At 36.2% G+C, this 17,740-nt stretch overlaps 2 protein-coding genes across 4 annotated transcripts in view; one reads left to right on the plus strand and one right to left on the minus strand.

The window, feature by feature from the left end:
• LOC125226516 (synapsin) overlaps positions 1-17,740 on the plus strand; it is a 148,690-nt gene that overhangs the window by 68,196 nt on the left and 62,754 nt on the right. The gene's annotated exons all lie outside the window — the stretch shown is intronic.
• The window catches only part of LOC125226035 (metalloproteinase inhibitor 3), a 56,709-nt gene that overhangs the window by 24,922 nt on the left and 14,047 nt on the right, over positions 1-17,740 (minus strand). The window contains exon 2 of one of the 3 annotated variants that reach the window (XM_048129860.1): positions 5,777-5,817. The exons of 1 other annotated variant lie outside the window; for it this stretch is intronic. The gene's annotated coding sequence lies outside the window, so the exon portion shown is untranslated. Of the gene's footprint in view, positions 1-3,216; positions 3,351-5,776; positions 5,818-17,740 lie in introns of those variants that run through there. One more of the 3 variants, XM_048129861.1, reaches the window with a different exon arrangement.

The raw sequence follows: 17,740 nt of genomic DNA on the forward strand, positions 1-17,740 counted from the left end.
AATTATCTTTATTACTAGATTCACCTACTTTTATCAATTTTAAAGCAATTCATTTGACATTATTCAAGGTCAAATTACTTTACCCACTAGTGGATGAAATGCGTTTTTACCCGCTGGTATTAAAGGACAAAACACGTGTTTCCGACCTAGTGAGGGAAAAAAAGATTTGATTTATCTTCCTTTAATAATTTCGACGCTTATTTAACATAAGTTTTTGAATTGATAATATTTAATTTCAATATAATTTTATTACAGAAAGATTCGTATGAATTCGTCAAACACTCTTCGCTTAGCGCCCAAGGCAGCATACGTACCATATGTCACATGACATAAAGCAAAACAGCAATAAAATAATTATTAATAATAATAATAATAAATAACTTCGAACCATCAAGTCCATAAGGTTAGTAAATACAACAACCTATACATCTATTGTTAGTAACAAGAAAAGATACAATCAATTATTATTGATGAATTCATGATGCATTGGATGTAGTAGTAACACATAAATTATGTATTACCTATTTATGACAAATAACATAATATCACTGTCAAGGTAGCAACTTATTTAATATTAACTTGTATTACGAGTAATATTAGATGCAAGTCACGAACTAAAAATAGTTATGATTTAATTAAAAGTCACAAGGTGTGTTAAGAGGGCTTTCGTGTTAAAAATAGTGAAATCGCAACCGAGCGCTCGATCATACCGTGTGTGGTATCAAATTAAAGGGCTTTGCGAGTAGTTTATAAATATATATCACATTATAGGACTTTTTCTACTTGGTCTAACAAAATATGAGAAAATGTCCAAAAGTGGTAATAATTGTACCGGTGAAGGCTCGTTTTCAAAAAATTGGCAAAAATCAATAATAGCAATTTATAATCACTAAGGCATAACAGCAATTTAAGTAAACGTTGCAGATTAATTTAGTACAAAACTTACTTCGATGTGATGTAGATTTTCAAAGAAATTGTCACTTAATTTTAGGTAATTTCTGAAAAAAATTGAATTCGCCTTAGGCTAGTTTACTCTTTTTCAAAAACTTAAAATAAAAATCTAGTCTGAAATGATTGTGGTACAGGATATACGAATTATAAATTTACCCGTTTTAATATTCAAAACTGTCCAAATTTTACAAATAAGATCGACTGATTCAGCTCTATACGTGCGTTTTTCTATTAGCGCATTAGAGAAAAATTCATAATTAATTTAGTGAGTTAGTTTTCAAAAATCCAGTCTTATAAAAATCAAGATAATAAGATGTTAATAAAATAAATCTATTGGATAACGGAAAGTGTAGTATTTCACCGACTAAAACTATCAATTTTACATTCTTTTGACGTTTTTTTTGAAAGCAGCCTTAACAGTCGTCCTTGGTGCTCTTTGAAGTGCATCGGTGCATATGCAGACCAATGACTGACAATGTTGACGAGACCAATACAAATCTGATATGTTGCACACTGGGCGTTTAACTGATTTTGCATTTTTGTTTTTGTTTGTCACCTTGATCGCGAGTTTTTTTTTCACAAACAAACAATATAGTTTTCATAATTTTATAAAAAAAAATCCGCGTCGAACCAATTAATATCAAAAACGTCAATATAAACGTCAATACAACACCTCACACTGTCATTCTCTTTAACAGTCTCAATAGATCGTTCATCACTTTCATCAGTCTTCACTATTAGTAATATAGTTAGTTGATAGAACATACATTTTTAAAATAGTTATATTTTGATACAATCAATTGGTGGTGACGGGTAGAGAATTTCACCACCCCCTTTCTTCCCGTGGGTGTCGTAGAAGGCGACTATGGGATATGGGTTAAATTGTGGCGTAGGCGAGAGGCTGGCAACCTGTCACTGCAATGTCACAGTTTCGATTTCTTTCAACCCCTTATTTGCCAAGAGTGGCACTGAAGCTTTAGTAGTTTCATGTGTTCTGCCTACCCCTTTATGGGATACAGGCGTGATTGTATGTATGTATGTATGTATGTTATATTTTGATTGTTTGCACTATAGACGTAATATTTGTGTGACGGAAATATTTCAGAAATTATTCATCCATGACTGGCAGCAAAATTATGAATTTTCTGTCTCTACGGAGACGACAAACTACGTACGAGTTTTACTTTTAATGTGATTTCCCAATTTAATTTAATTTGGTACTTAACCACATACTTTCGTCACCATTACGAACTGTCATGTAAAGTAAACGCATGCAAGAGTGCCCGATTAAACGATTCCCATTGAGCTGTTGATCCCCTCGTGTACCGGACGAATTGCCTAACATGAAACAGTATACATGATCTCGGTTGACCCTCGTTTATTACGGATCTCGAGGACTACATACACTGGTTGTTAATGTAGCCATAGGACGAACAGCCCCGATTTGCCGGCGAAAGCGCTGCGCCGGCGCCGCCGCCGTTAATCTCGCTGCACTAAAGTCTCAAGGTCAACTTTCGCGACTGCCTTGCACTTTGCAATATTCTCGTACTGCATGTAAGCAGGTAAGCTGACATTTTTATTACTGTTTTCTAGTAGGTACTTATTTAGTTCATATCTAAGAAGTTAGTAGTACAGTCAGCCAAGAAAGTGGTTTACCACTTTTCGACTCTATTTTAAACACATAATGTGGAAAAGTGGTAAAACACTTTTTGGCTGACTGTACCTAAATCTAATCTTAATCTTAAGTGACAAAGCGCCCGATTTGAACTTAAATTTAAGATAGGTAGGTACGTCAAATAATTACTCTCAATGCAATATGCATCGGCTATATCAATGTGAGAAGTTTAGTGTCGTAGAGTGGTTTTTGTTTGAAGAAACTTCATTTCTGACCCTGATATAATTATACTATTAATATCGTATCCAGAGATTTTTTGACTTATGTCAGAAATTGTTTCAAGTTTGAATCGCGTCGAAAGATTTGTTAAGGTTAATTTATACGTAGTTTTTGATAGAGATAGGGACTAAATAGTACCTATATTACTTTTTTTGTCTACAAAATTTGTCAAATTATTAAGAAATATCTCACGGCTTAATTAATATAAAACTAAACTTGAGCGCAGTTCGTTAAATTATCCAGGAGAGTTTTTTTTTAAAGAAACTTATCAAACCAATTAAAAAGTCCAATCACAATATTGACTATTGACTTCCGAAACTCATTAAAATACTTCAGTTGTTTATCCGAAAAACAAAGACAGTTAGACTTACTTGTGAAGACGGCTTGATTGAACAATCCAACACACAAATAAAACGGAATAATTAATAGTACTTTTCTTAAAGTTTCTAGCGAATAAATAATTAAATGGTTTATATATTAATTGGCCGCACAACCTTGCCTTAGATTGTTTCAGGAGCGAATAGATTGTTTTTATGGCAGCGAAGACGAATGAGGTATCGACGGGGCTCGGAAACACGTGTTTTGTCCTTTAATACCAGCGGGTAGTTTTCCACTGGCGATTGCGAAAATTGACGTTATCGGGAATGTTTTTTTTGCGTGAGTAATTGGGGATATTGTGTGTTATTGATAATGCTTCGCTCGTGGTTCAACTATAGAATAACTGTACGAATGTCGTACGTCGTCGATATATTTAAATGTGACATTTACTTAAATTCGTAATCCAGTACATTTTTCAGTATATTTATTTGCAGACGATTACTTTAGTCTTGTATTAGATGACGTAAATTTTTTCAGGAGCGAATGACATATTGTCGGCTTATCGGGAGTTTCATGGCGATTGCGAAGACGTTTATCAGGGAATGGGTTTGAGTAATTGGGGAATTGTATTGATATAGCTTATTATGTTATGAATGTCGCACGTTGACGTGATATTTTAAAATATGACGTTTATTTACAATCGCTATACCTACGAGTAGGTATGTGTGTATTTAGTTTTAGGTCACTTTTTTCAAAGGTCAATCATAAAGTTAGGTCGTCCCATGATAAGACCAGACCCTTTAGCACAACTTGTCTTGTCGCGCGCGAGTCCATCAAGCGTGACTTCAAGTATGGACTCGCGCGCGACAAGGCAAGTAGTCCCCTCTAGGGCAGAGGTATTTTGCGATTTGCCGACTATAACCTACCCCATCCGCGTAGATCATTATTATGTTTCAAAATAGATACTTATCTAAAGATACGCGACTTTTCATTCAAGATAACCTAGCTAGTACGTAGCTAATTGTAACATAGCTTGTTTCGATGAGATCTTTTGTTTTTGCCCCACTAAATAGCTATCGTTAGCTGTAATTTAATAACCTTCCGCAAATAACCCTATCAGCAATATTCATTAGATACATCTCGCATAACTGTCAGACCAAAAGTTAATTATACGATTTTAGGTCGCGAATTTGCGTAGCGCTCCTGTGTTCTATCTGCGCGATAAGGGAGCTGCGCCACTCGCCTCCTGAATGGACGCGCGCGCAGCCAGCCATGATTCATTGCTGTATTTTTAGTGCTCTGAGGCATGCGTGCAATTTACTACGAACTATTATGATTCCTGACGCGGTCAACTTTTTTATACTTACTCGTCATTCGCGCCTACGTATTGATAAGGGATTCCATGCATTCTTTATGTAATTATGTCATTACAATATTTCAGGCAGATAAAGCCATTACAGCTCAAATTGATGATGGTTGCGTAATGTAATGATTGTAAATATAATGTGTTTACGTTTTTTCACGTTCTTGCGCAATCTGTTTGGTTGGTATATTATCTACTCGTAAGTTATTCCTAACACCTAGTTACAGATTGCTTACAGTTTACTGTATAATTTTGAGAAACCTGTCATTTCATGTCAAGTTTATTTAACTTCATATGAATTAATTATACATATAGGTATGTGTGTACACGAATTTTGGAATATGTAAACAATAAAAAAATATATAAATACTTTGATATTCAGCTCCATTCGAGTAAAGGTTAATCGTTCCCTCAAACGTTAGCAACTCGCGTGTCTGAATGACGGAGTTCCCAGACGAATCGATCAATATTTATAGGGGATCAATAAATCAGCATCCGTCAGCTCGCGAGTGGACAGCCTCGATTATTTCGCGCCGGTGACTCAACGTTAATACCCGATTTGCCTAAAGGCTAAAGGCTTTACGCATAAATTTTATAATTGCAGGCTCGTAGACAATGTAGGAACAAGCGCGACGGGTCCCCATGAATAATGTATGGGAAAAAAAGCTATGCCACCAGCGGCGGTCGTATTGTGTAAACCGCTCGAAGCTGACGGCGCGAACCCTTCAGGAATATCCGATGCGAGAAGTTTGCATGACTAAACATTCATTTTTGGACTAATTGTGACGTCCATACTTGGCATCATCCAGTGTGAGTTTTGAGCTTGAGCAACAAGTAGGAAAGACAGTTGCAATTTCTTACAAGGAAAGGGTTTCTTTTGAAAAAATTTGCCACGTTTTTATCACAACGATAGTCTATGTTATTACTTTATTTATGTAAAACAACTAGTCTTTAGCTTAGGTATTTATTTAATAAAAAAAATCCATGTGTTCGTACGGTTATTTAAATTGTAAATTGCATAGTAAAATGAATGCAATAGCCATGACAATTTCAGTTACGCGATGGGCCAGGTAGACCAGGAGTGTATTTTTATAAAATGTGGGTTTCAGGGTGAACCGCTGTTCCTATTTATGGAGAAGTCAGATGCCCCTTTGTTCCTAGTTGTCATTGATATATTGCTCGGTGTAGATGCGCATTTTCATCGTTTCTGTGTATAATTTAAGCGTTTAAAGTGCTCGGACATTTTTTACCTTATTCAAATGACGTCTCAGACCCGATGTCGGTGTTTTATCTGAAATAATAGTTATTTGTTATACAAGGGGGCAAAGTTGTATTTTAACGCCGAGTGTGGAATTGAAAAACGAGCAAGTGAAAGGATTCTATAGTTGAACCACGAGCGAAGCGAGTGGTTCGAGAATAGAATCCTGAACTGTTTTAACACACGAGAAGTAAAATACATTTGCACCCGAGTGTAACACAAAACTTTTCCCCTCACTATAGCGAGGAAACTACAACTCAAAAAATGCGTTTTTCACTGCTTCCAGTAGTTCCACAGGTGGTAAATCATCTTTATTACTAGATTCACCTACTTTTATCAATTTTAAAGCAGTTAATTTGACTGTATTCAAGGTCAAATTACTTTACCCACTAGTGGATAAAATGCGTTTTTGCCCGCTGGTATTAAAGGACAAAACACGTGTTTCCGAGCTAGTGAGGGGAAAAATAAAATATGTTAAAAAGCAAATAAAGAAAGTAATGGAATAATTTCCGAACTGCTTATACATTTTGTGTGTAGATTTAATTGGGCACTAAAACACTTTTTATCAAACGTACTTATGCGATCATTTCCTTCCATTTAAATTCCTTTCCTTGTGTAGCAGCCAAATAAATTATTATTAAGTGTCGTTACGTATATATAAAATTTAAACGAGCCAGGATCTATCTAAAGAAGAAAAAAATATACTGAATAAAATACGGGATTAAGTATAATTTAGTAAAAACCTAACGTAGCATTCCATAATAAAAACATCATATTTTTTATCACTTCGTTCCTTTACTGAAATTTATCATGAGATTTTTCGCGAAGCCCGCGGCAGCCCTTCGAGGATAATATCGTGAATAAAACAGGCTGAACTGAAAACTTGCGGGTAGGCCAATAAAGTAGAGCTGAAATATCGCCCGCCCACTGTCTAGTCGGTAGCTTGATGCTAGGCTTTATTAAAACAATTTATGACTCGCTAACGATTTTTATGCTAATACATTTTAGCCAAATGTTTTGGTTCAGTGAATTTTCAACTTTAGGGTTTGATGCCGTTTAGAGGACTCATCAGCGGTAATAAAAAAACTCAGTTGGTTACAGAATTACAGCCATACGAAGTATTGAAAATAATGATCACTCTTAATCTATAATAATAGGTATTGTAGCAAATTAAAATAATTGTGTTACGTATATAAATTGTATTTTATTCGGGTTTGCCCCGCGATAACCTTATAACTTCTTGCTGGCTGAGCGTGTTTTCCAATCATTCAATAAATATCGCAATTATCGTCGTGTATAGTTAGGCAATTATCGAACAAATAATTTCTCGAGGGAGCGATCCCTGGGCGCGCGGGGACTGCGATCCATCACAGGCGAGATAAAACGGCCTTCTGTCCGGCCTCTGGGCTTATTCGTGGCTATGTCTGCCCTTTTAATCTCGCTAAACTTGGATTGGTAAATATACATATGAGTAATCTTGTGTTGTGCCTAAAAGTTTATCTGATTTTACTTACTTGAGATTGCGTATTGGCTAAGCTATGCGATGTTGAAGCTGTATAAGCTATGTAATTAACATAAGTAAACAATAAAGTAATTAAATATACGGAATGTATGAGGCGGATATGTCAAAATCAAATGTGATGTGTTTGACATAGTTACGTATCAATAATTACAATCGTACTTAATAGCGATAATATTTGACGCATCGTAAGACGCTACAGGAACAAAAATGCTAAAATGGAAAGGAGCCCCCTTTCAATTTGGGAATTTTAGTTAAATATATACTAGTGTTATTAACTAGAATTATCGAAAAAAAAATGTCCACTCAGAACAACTCCTTCAAAACGTTATCAATCGTAACGAAATTTGAGAATCTGAACAACAATGAAATAATCTGTATCGGACCGTTTAGTTTTTTTGGCTAATTGTTACCAATTTTGAATACCACACCTTTTTTGTGCCTTAATCAATAAGGCCGTTTTTAGACATTTTTGATGGGCTCAAGCGTCTTTAAAAATAAAAATATCAAAAAAATCAAAACGGTCCGACACAGATAAAAATAATAATAATCTGTGTTAAAAAAAATCAGTGCTCTATCTTCATAAACCATGGAGGAAATAGTCGAGAGCGTTTGTATGGAGAATTGACCTCTCCTGTATCGTCTTAACATAGTGGGAAGCCGCAGTGTATTAGCCAGTGTTAACAAAGTTAATAATTTAATTATCATTATCGAATGTACGTATGATCATTCAGGAAGCGCTGGTAGCCAAGCGGTAAGTGGGCCATTTTTTTTTCAAAGTGCGACTTTCGTTCCGGAGGTCGCGGGTTCGAACCCCGGCTCGCACCAATGAGGTTTTCGGAATTTATGTGCGAAATGTCATTTGATATTTGCCAGTCGCTTTTCAGTGAAGGAAAACATCGTGAGGAAACCGGACTAATTCCAATAAGGTCTAGTTTACCCTTTGGGTTGGAAGGTCAGATGGCAGTCGCTTTCGTAAAAACTAGTGCCTACGTCAAATCTTGGGATAAGTTGTCAAAGCGGACCCCAGGCTCCCATTAGCCGTGGCAAAATGCCGGGATAACGCAAGGAGGATGATGATGAATGTACCTACGTATGATCATTGGTCATAATCAGATATTTGTCCATAACCGGTGTCGTCATTCTAAGTATCCATTAGTTTTACTATATTGTACATATACATATTAAATTACTTACCTAGTCAATACGTACCTGGTGATATCATAAAGTCATGGCTTGGTTTGGTATCATTAATCTTAATGGAATAGTAATCATGCATGCATATTAATGTTAATTTTTGTTATAGGTATGCAAAAATGCTTGAATTGCATTTTGACTGATAGTAAATTTATTGTTCTTAAAGGCTTGCTGGAATGAAAAAATAACTACTGCAGTCATTTTTATTGAATCCTTTTGCTATATTTGGTTTCATATAAATCGCACTTATCTTCTGCAGACGGAAAAGAGAAACAAAACTAGGAATTTAAGTTTATTACAACGAGAACTTTTCGCAGAAGTATTTAATTAAGGCGTTCGACGATTGCCGGGTAGCTCAAGTTATTTCGTAAATGTGTTGATATGATACACAAAGTAATTAAACGTTGAAAAAAATAATTAATCCAATTGTAATAATAAATAATATGCATAATGAAACATTTTCGATAAGTTCAAGTTCAACGGTTGAGGTTGATAATTAAGTATATGTACCTACTAGCTTTTGCCCGCGGCTTCGCTCGCGTTAGAAAGAGACAAAAAGTAGCCTATTTCACTTTCCATCCCTTCAACTTCGTTTTGCCGTGAAAGATGGACAAACAAACAGACACACACACTTTCCCATTTATAATATCAGTATGGATCATAGGACCAAGACACCACAAGTGTTTCTGTAAAGGTTAATTTAATATATGAAAAAATACAATGATAATATGATATTAATATAAGAAAGCGTTAGCAATGGAAAGGAACTGAGACTGGCTACAATAACAAGGGGCGATATATCAATTTAGAACCAAGACTCAAGATAATCTAATCAAACCAGGGCGCCTCGCGGAGCGGCGGAAAATAATTAAACTGACCAAATATTATCGAGATCTTTTAATAAAAGCTGTTTACACACCGCTGTTTATTAATTAAGACTAAATTCATTTATGTTATTAGATTTTTCTTGTCACACCAGTTATGACTTATGAGCTATGTACGTGACGCGACTCCCAAGTTTTTATGATGTGATGTGACAGATAATTTGTGTTTATGCTAATTCAGATGTAAAGCATTATCAGAAATTGGCGTGTCATTTTGTTTTTTTAAAGAGCATGCCGTAAGTGTGTTATACCATTTATATAGCTTGATTAAAAATATTAAGTATTAGGTATTTAAATAAATTAAAAAACTGACTTACGAGCTTATACCGACACGAATTGTGTTGTGTGAACAAAATAATTGCTGATGCATTAACAAGATCCTTCAAACTTATGTCAAAAAAGTCTTTTCAGTTTTGAAAAATGTACCAACTTAAAGGGTAGTAACTAAAAGCTTCAAATAATTAGTCCAGGAGATAACGACTAATACAATATAAAAACTATGTTTAGGCTATGACGAAAGATTGATCGAAAAAATATTGCACCGCGCGCACGCATAAAACCAGGTGAGCGAAATAAAAATCGGCCTTCGCCATTTATTTACGTCTGGGAGGGCATTGTTTACTGCGCGCGAATGAAATATGTTAATAGCATTATTTTATTGGGGTACGGAATGTTCAGTGAATTTGCAAAACCCGCACAATTTTGCTAACAACTCACGTGTAATCCGAAGTCCACTATGCCTTGTAACATACATATTATATGAACGCTGATGAATAAAAAATGCATAAAACGCTGACCAATGGTCAAAGACGAGTTCTATTAAGCACTTTCCTCTCGTTTAATAAATAACAGCGTCGGATCGATTAGCTTCCCGGCTGGACACACGCAGCCCGAGAAATAAAAAGGCCGACGCGCAATTTTGTTATGTTTCTGAAAGTGACTATTCGCCGCCGGGCGGTGACGCGACCTCACCTGTTTTCAAAGAGGCAATTTGAAGACGTATTACCCTTTGTTCGCGAGCCCTGCCGGGAGGTGCTTACGGCAGCGTTTATTGTGGATCTAATGTGTCTGCAAATGAAATGGCAGATTGTTTTGCTTTTAAACGCCCGCCCAAATATGAAATGGAAATTTAAACTTTACTAAACAGCTGTTTGGGTGTTCCTGTAAATTAGAACTTGAGCGTAGAAAGTTGTTCAGAATTTCTCCTGCTTGTATCGCAGAGTCAGCGGTATCACAACCAATATGCTCTTATGCTAATCTGAATCTTATTCTCTTGTCGTAAGTGCGAAGACGTTTTCGTAATATTAGTGTTGTCAGTGCATTGCAACACGTAGAGCGCCCAGTTCCGTGCTAAACACGCGAAGCGCTACTTTCGACACGGGTGCAGTTAGCGGCCCTTCATATGGAGATGCCAGGCGCCCTCGCAACTAACAACACTTTACACGATTTCGACGACATTCTCTAAACAAGTTGCTAGTTTGTTTGAGGTCTTTGTTAAACCGACTGAACAACTATACAAACAACGTGTTTGAGCCATGAATAAAATACACTGAATTTCATTCAATAGTTAATAGGAATTTGGTCAGGCATCCTGGAGACCTAGAGTAAACTTTGCATAGGTAGATGACAAATGCAAAGGAAATCCGTGTCTGTGCAGCGCATCGCTTGTAAGCAAACAGTGAAGCTAAATAAACTGAATAGTTAAGAGAAATTGTGAATACAAAGGCACCTTTGAATGTTCAAAATACTTTAAATACCTCCGTACGCGGGCTTATTAATGGGGAACAGGGGTAAAACGAAATACAGGGCAGAACGGCAATAACTATCTGTAGGTTCATGCAAATCAACTATATCTACACCATAAATCCGAACTATGGTTGTTTACACCGGACTAATGAGAAAAACATCTCTGTTTAAGCTACTCTTGGGTCATAACTCATAAAACTAAACAAATGTGTTTTATGGATGTTTTAGACTTTATACAATAAATATTCGGCACCCAAGACTACTAAGTCAATATACTTATTCAATAGATGCCTTGCGATAACTTTTAATCACATTATGCTATTTTCCCCGGTTTCCTAAAGGCATTGTGTAACAACTTAAGAATTTCGTGGAAATATCGTACATTCTGTATTTCCCTGCAATAAATCTAGTACCGTTTGAGGCACGTACGTTAAACTGCGGCCAAATGCATGTAAATTCGCATAACATCGTTCGGTGACGCTGTCTGTCAGCTCGGACCTAATAGACGCGGCCTCGACCTGCTTCGGATGACAATAATCATTTATTTATTGAGACTATGCCCACATCATCTTCATTTTTCATCTAAGATAAAGAACAATTTAGGCAAGTTAACATTCTAGCAGCTTGTGTATATATCATTTATTAAATTATTAGTTTTATTTAAAGATAACATGATTTTTCTTCCTGCTATTATAAATCTTTAGTTTGACACTTAATGTACCGGCACAACTATTTCATCCGCCATCGCATACCAAGCGAAAAATGAAAATTCCAAAAGAATTCATTGTATTTAATTAAACGTGGCCTATCGCATTTAACACAGTTGCCTCGCTATAGGTAATACAGCAATAAGGCATTCCTATAACGTTTGCTGTATGCGGCAGAATGTTTCATGTCTTCGCAGAACTGTATTACCAACCTACTACATTTGTGAGTCAACTAAAATAGGCGGATTGGGCGGTAAACAGAATGATTGCAGTTTATTATTTTAAATTACAGTTATTACATTTTCAATATACATAATAGACACATTCCAAGCACATTATAGTCACGACTTCCTTATTTTAAGACTATAATACCTATAACATTTTTATTACCTGTCACTGCAATGCCACAGTTTCGTTTTCTTAACCCTTTATTTGCCAAGAGTGGCCCTGAAGCTTTAGTAGTTTCATGTGCTCTGCCTACCCCTTTATGGGATACAGGCGTGATTGTATGTATGTACATATGTATGTATGTATATAAAATTTAAAAATAAGAGTTTAGTTTCAATATCAAGAGTATGACAGTGGTATGACGTATGATAAAAGCGCAGTGCTTTTAAATTAAGCGTCAACGTTTAAATACTTTAAATACAAAAACCCTGACATCTGAAGGACATCGTCTTGTCATGTCGGCTTTTGGACTCGATTTATTATTTGTGCATTCCTACATACGATGCCAGACACATTACCCCGATACGTCGGCGACTGGTTTTATCGCGTCTCAAAATTTCACAAGTTATGCGATATATACACCGTGTTTTTTTTTGTTTTCCGTTAAATTCGACACGTAGCTAGGTTCATTATCAGGAATATCACTTTTAGTTAAATTCGCAAAAAAAAAATTTTCATCATTTTCATACATAATAAATGAATATATTAGTGTGAGATCCCCTTAAGAATAACATTCAAGTTAGTGTCAAGTGATTGACGGCACATGTCAAAACAAATAACATTAGGAATTGGTGAAGGCTGTCACACACATGTTCAGTAATTATCTTTATTTTTTTAAGACGATACGGTACCCCTCATTTCTCCATACAAACGCTCTCGCCTGTTTCCTCTCTGGTTTTTGAAGCTAGATCCATGATTTTTTCAACACAGCTTTTTATTATCAATATCTGTGTCGGACCGTTTTGCTTTTTTTGATATTTTTGTTTTAAAAGAAATTAGAGCCTCTCAAAGTTGGCCAAAACGGCTTAATTGAATTTGCCAGAAAGAAAGGCGTAGTATTCAAAACTGAGATCAACTATCCAAAAAAACGAAACGGTCCGACACAGATAATTTCCTTGTCATTCTGATTTCCAAATTTCGTAACGATTGGTTAAGTTTTGGAGGAGGAAACAGTCGAGAGCGAAACCTCGATTTTTGCGGTTTTTACGCGGGATTTCGCGCCTGAGCTGCAGTTGTCCCTATCGCACCAAATTTAGGGGCGGGGCTAAGTTTTTAAATACGTACACTGAAATAAAGTGATGAGTAATACTCGACATCTAATGTCGATAATCTAGTGATGTGAAAAGTTATCGATATACTACGTCGAAATATCGACATACCATGTTTGACGAACATTTTATTTAGAATTACGTACTATTATATATTCTGTGGAAATACTAAGTCCATATTTTTATAAGTATAGGTACGTAACAATCGCTTACATGATTTTTTTTTATGATAATCACATTATGTATAAGATAAGTAACTGTTTTTACAATACTTAAAACATTACAAATTTGCATTTTACTCAAATCAGTAAGTACACTTAGTATACTTCACGGAGTCCAAAACATTACGCATCAGAAGTCCGAAACTAGAGAAATATAGAGAGCGCTCGAGCGCGAGTATAGGTACTTGCGTTGCGCCGGCGGCGGACGCGGCTGTGTGCGTGCGCCACAGGGCCTCTCTGTGGGTTCCACCCCCGTCAGCGCAACGGCGATACAGACCTAAAAATCTCAAATTTGAATTCGTGCTTCGGTATCGTATCCTCTTAATAACTCGATGACCGTAAGAGTTAAGACGCTAAAGAACCTTCCCTTAAAGTTAACGGAATTCAATAAAAACAGGGTGTATATAGATATAGGCAGGTAATACATCATTTGTTTCACTTGACTGATCACTGTGTCATACACTTACACTAGCCATGAAATTCGTATCACATTTCCCCGGATACTTGAATGGAATGCGCTAAAGCTCGCTCGTGCTCGGTGTAAATATTTTATCATCTGAATTCTTCGACATAATGCTTCTCTGACCCTGTTTATCAACCTTCGTACATAGCTGGCGGCTGCAACCATGTCTAAAGTGTAAACATGACCCACCCACTTCAATGTGCTCTAAGTGGTGTCAATACGTACCTACGTACGAGTAATCATAACAAAGTGACCGGCGCGGTTCAACCGAGCAAGTAATTAATGAGTTTTAGTACAAATGTCGCGTTTCATTATCGTAATGGTAAGCGATTTGCCACATGGTCGTGCGCCGCTCGGACTCTGATACAATAATAGGATTATTTTAATGATAACGCGTTTCAATTTGTTGCATCGTTGAGTCCGCTCGTGCACGTCATTAGCCCAGTTCCTTGTCTTGAGCTTCGTTTGTTCATTATCGGGTTACAAGACGTGGCGTAATCTTCAACAGTATTTCTAGCCAATATCTATAACATACCTATCAAAGTAATAGGTACTAGGTAGGTACTGCATGTGTGCAGGCATGTGCTACATGAGTGTTTACGTTGAATTTCTATAACAATATCACAGAACTAGATTTAGATATCTTGGTATATATGACATCTGTGAAAAATATGATGTTTAACTATTTATATACAATATTTTACGGGTACTCACGCGCTCTAAGAATAATAAAGGTAGATTAATCACCATTGTTATCAAGTCCTACATATCTGATTGGTCTCCTGCGCAGCGATCTCGTTACTTGTTATCTATGCACCGGCTGACACACTGCGCGCGCATGCTGCTCTTATCGCTCAACCACGCCAAGGTCAGCAAACATCTCGCGTCTAAGACCGAGTTTCATAGAATAGAATTACTGTGTTGCATTTTCATGCTGATTCAGCAAAACTTTTTACTTGAAAATCAAACTTTCCACCTCACTAGCTCGGAAAAGCTTGGAAGAAAGTACGAACTATTTCAGCTGAAAATTAAACAAGTGGGAAACGACACATGTTGGGTTATTTTAACACACTTGTTATCTTGAGCTTACCGTAGGACTCCGTCAATCTGTGTAAGAATGTCCTATATAATATTTATTTATTTCCCACTTGTTACAACATTGTTTCTTTTCATCTCGTGACCTGCAGTTTTTTTCACGGCTCAAGTTTCTTGTTACCTACTTGTGGTTCAGTTTTAACTTTGCTTAGTTTTTAATTAAGGTTGAGTAGATATACAAGAGATTTTCTTCAATGACGTTCAATGACGAAATGAAAGCTAATTTTATAAGTCGGATGTCAGTTACAAGACTCGCATGTCAAATAGACTATAGGTAGTCGCTTAGTGGCACTTTTATCCTATAAACGTATTGTTATCTTTAGGCATGTAACATAGTGAAATCCTGAATAAATTATGAGGTTAATCGAAACCTAACTATTGATGCTACCAACTAATCAACCATATCAGAATATTCATCGATCTCGTTCATTCCGGACAATTAATACATTCTTGATAAGGCTTTCTATCCGATAGTAGGTAAATTGAGATGAAACTCGGTTGTTGTTGTGGGCTAGTGGATTAGCCCACATAACTAATCACTGTGATTATGTACTTCAATCATGAGCCGCTATCGAAAGTTACTTGATTGATCGGCTCAAACTCTGTACGTAAACATAATGCAAAGTAACTTAGTTTGATTGGATGCAATTGCAAACTAAATTAAATACGAAAGAAAAAAGAGGAGATGGATTTCCTTAAATTTCTGGAAATTTTATTGAGATAATTCTAATGCAATTGAGAACATTGTCGTTAAGATTACGATGTAGGTAAGTATTACACAATATTCTTAATGGTTGACGATCGCTTCATTTGATGTTTTAGTTACACATCATCATCATCCTCTTTGCGTTATCCTGGCATTTGCCACGGCTCATGGGAGCCTGGGGTCCGCTTTGATAACTAATCCCAAGATTTGGCGTAGGCACTAGTTTTACGAAAGCAACTGCCATCTGACCTTCCAAGAAGGGTAACTAGGCCTTATTGGGATTAAGTAGTCCGGTTTCCTCACGATGTTTTAGTTACACACTGACTTTTATTAATCAACTCATCAAGTGTCATAGAAATCTACCCTAAAGCTCGGCAATAAATATGCGAACAAGAAAACAGACAACTTTCCGTGACAACATTCTCAATAATTATTTTTAAAATCGGGACTTAATCGCGTATAATTACATATTAAACTTACCTCCAACGTTTCAAGGACGGCGTTGTCCCCGTGGTCTCGGAGAAGACTCTTTTCCCAGACCACGACCTTTCTTTTTCAGTCTTATCCGAGACCACGGGGACAACGCCGTCCTTGAAACGTTGGAGGTCAGTTTAATATGTAGTTATACGCGATTAAGTCCCGATTTTAAAAATAATTATGAGTAATAATCGTTAAAGTTTAAATCAACATTCTCAATTTTGGAAAATACTAGTGCATTGCTGAGTAAAGCCAAAGACATAATGTAACTTCATATAGACGGATAAAGTCTTAGAAAAAAACGTACCTAAAAGCCATAGAGAAAAAGGTACGGTGGCCTAGATGGCGTTACACCTTTGGGGAACGCTCGGCTAGATGGCGCTAATTTTAACACATATCAAGCTAACAATATGGGCCAAATTGTCAAAACTGAGGTTCAAAAGTTTTAAGCTTGTGTCGAGAGATGGCAGTCTATGCACTGTGATTACACATTTTACTTTGACAGTAACTCTCTGTAATACTCGATCCTCTTTGGTAAAGCTAACAAATTTGTATCTGTAATAATATGAAGACTGTTAAATAAACTTAAATCATAAAAGATTCATTGTGAAGTGAGATTCCACATTGAATAAGTCATAAAATTGTCGCTTCCGAGTCCACAATCGTTGAATTACAAGTTATTTTGTTGGGTGGGAGCTCCGCCGCGCGTCTTTATAACGCAAGTAGGCGTGTTACCTCTCTGTATTTATGTGTTCAAGTGTTTGGAAATAAACCACACTCTGTTGGACAACTACACGACTTTGCAGGGTATAAAAAAGATAAATGATGTAAGTTGTTTAGTAGAAGTTATTCCCCATTGAATTTTATAGGTATTTATCTTAGCGAATGTGTCGCAACATTTTGCATTGCATTCGTATAGTAAGTGTGATGTTATTTGGGTAAAGGGACCTTATTGTAGATGGCGCTTACGTCCCGCAGCGTCGTATTTGTACACGAACATCGCTCATAACGCCGTAAGCGCCATCGAAAATTAGGTCCCTTTACTCAGATAACGTCACAAATTATTACCAGTAATTGGCAGTTATTTTTATAATTTATACCTTGCCCTCCGGTTTTATCTGTACCGAGGACCAAATAAAAGTTACCCGATCTTTGCATTATTCGTGTTCATTAATCCTATTTATATTTATCGTGTCAAGAGTATATTAGTTTAAAATTAAATTGAAAAACTGTCTTGTCGAGCAGGCCTTCTATAACTAAAATGAGTTATTTATAATAAGATAATTTTATTGTACTTTAATTATACTGTTGTATTTTATATTATTGTACATAAGTGTAAATGTGATTTGACATGTAATATGATTTTACCAATAAATATGATTATGATTATGATTATTAATTTGCACGAATGACAGATGTTTTATCTCATGCCTGTGTATGCACTT

Source organism: Leguminivora glycinivorella, chromosome 5, assembly GCF_023078275.1.
Source record: "Leguminivora glycinivorella isolate SPB_JAAS2020 chromosome 5, LegGlyc_1.1, whole genome shotgun sequence".
NCBI classification, from domain to species: Eukaryota; Metazoa; Arthropoda; class Insecta; order Lepidoptera; family Tortricidae; genus Leguminivora; species Leguminivora glycinivorella.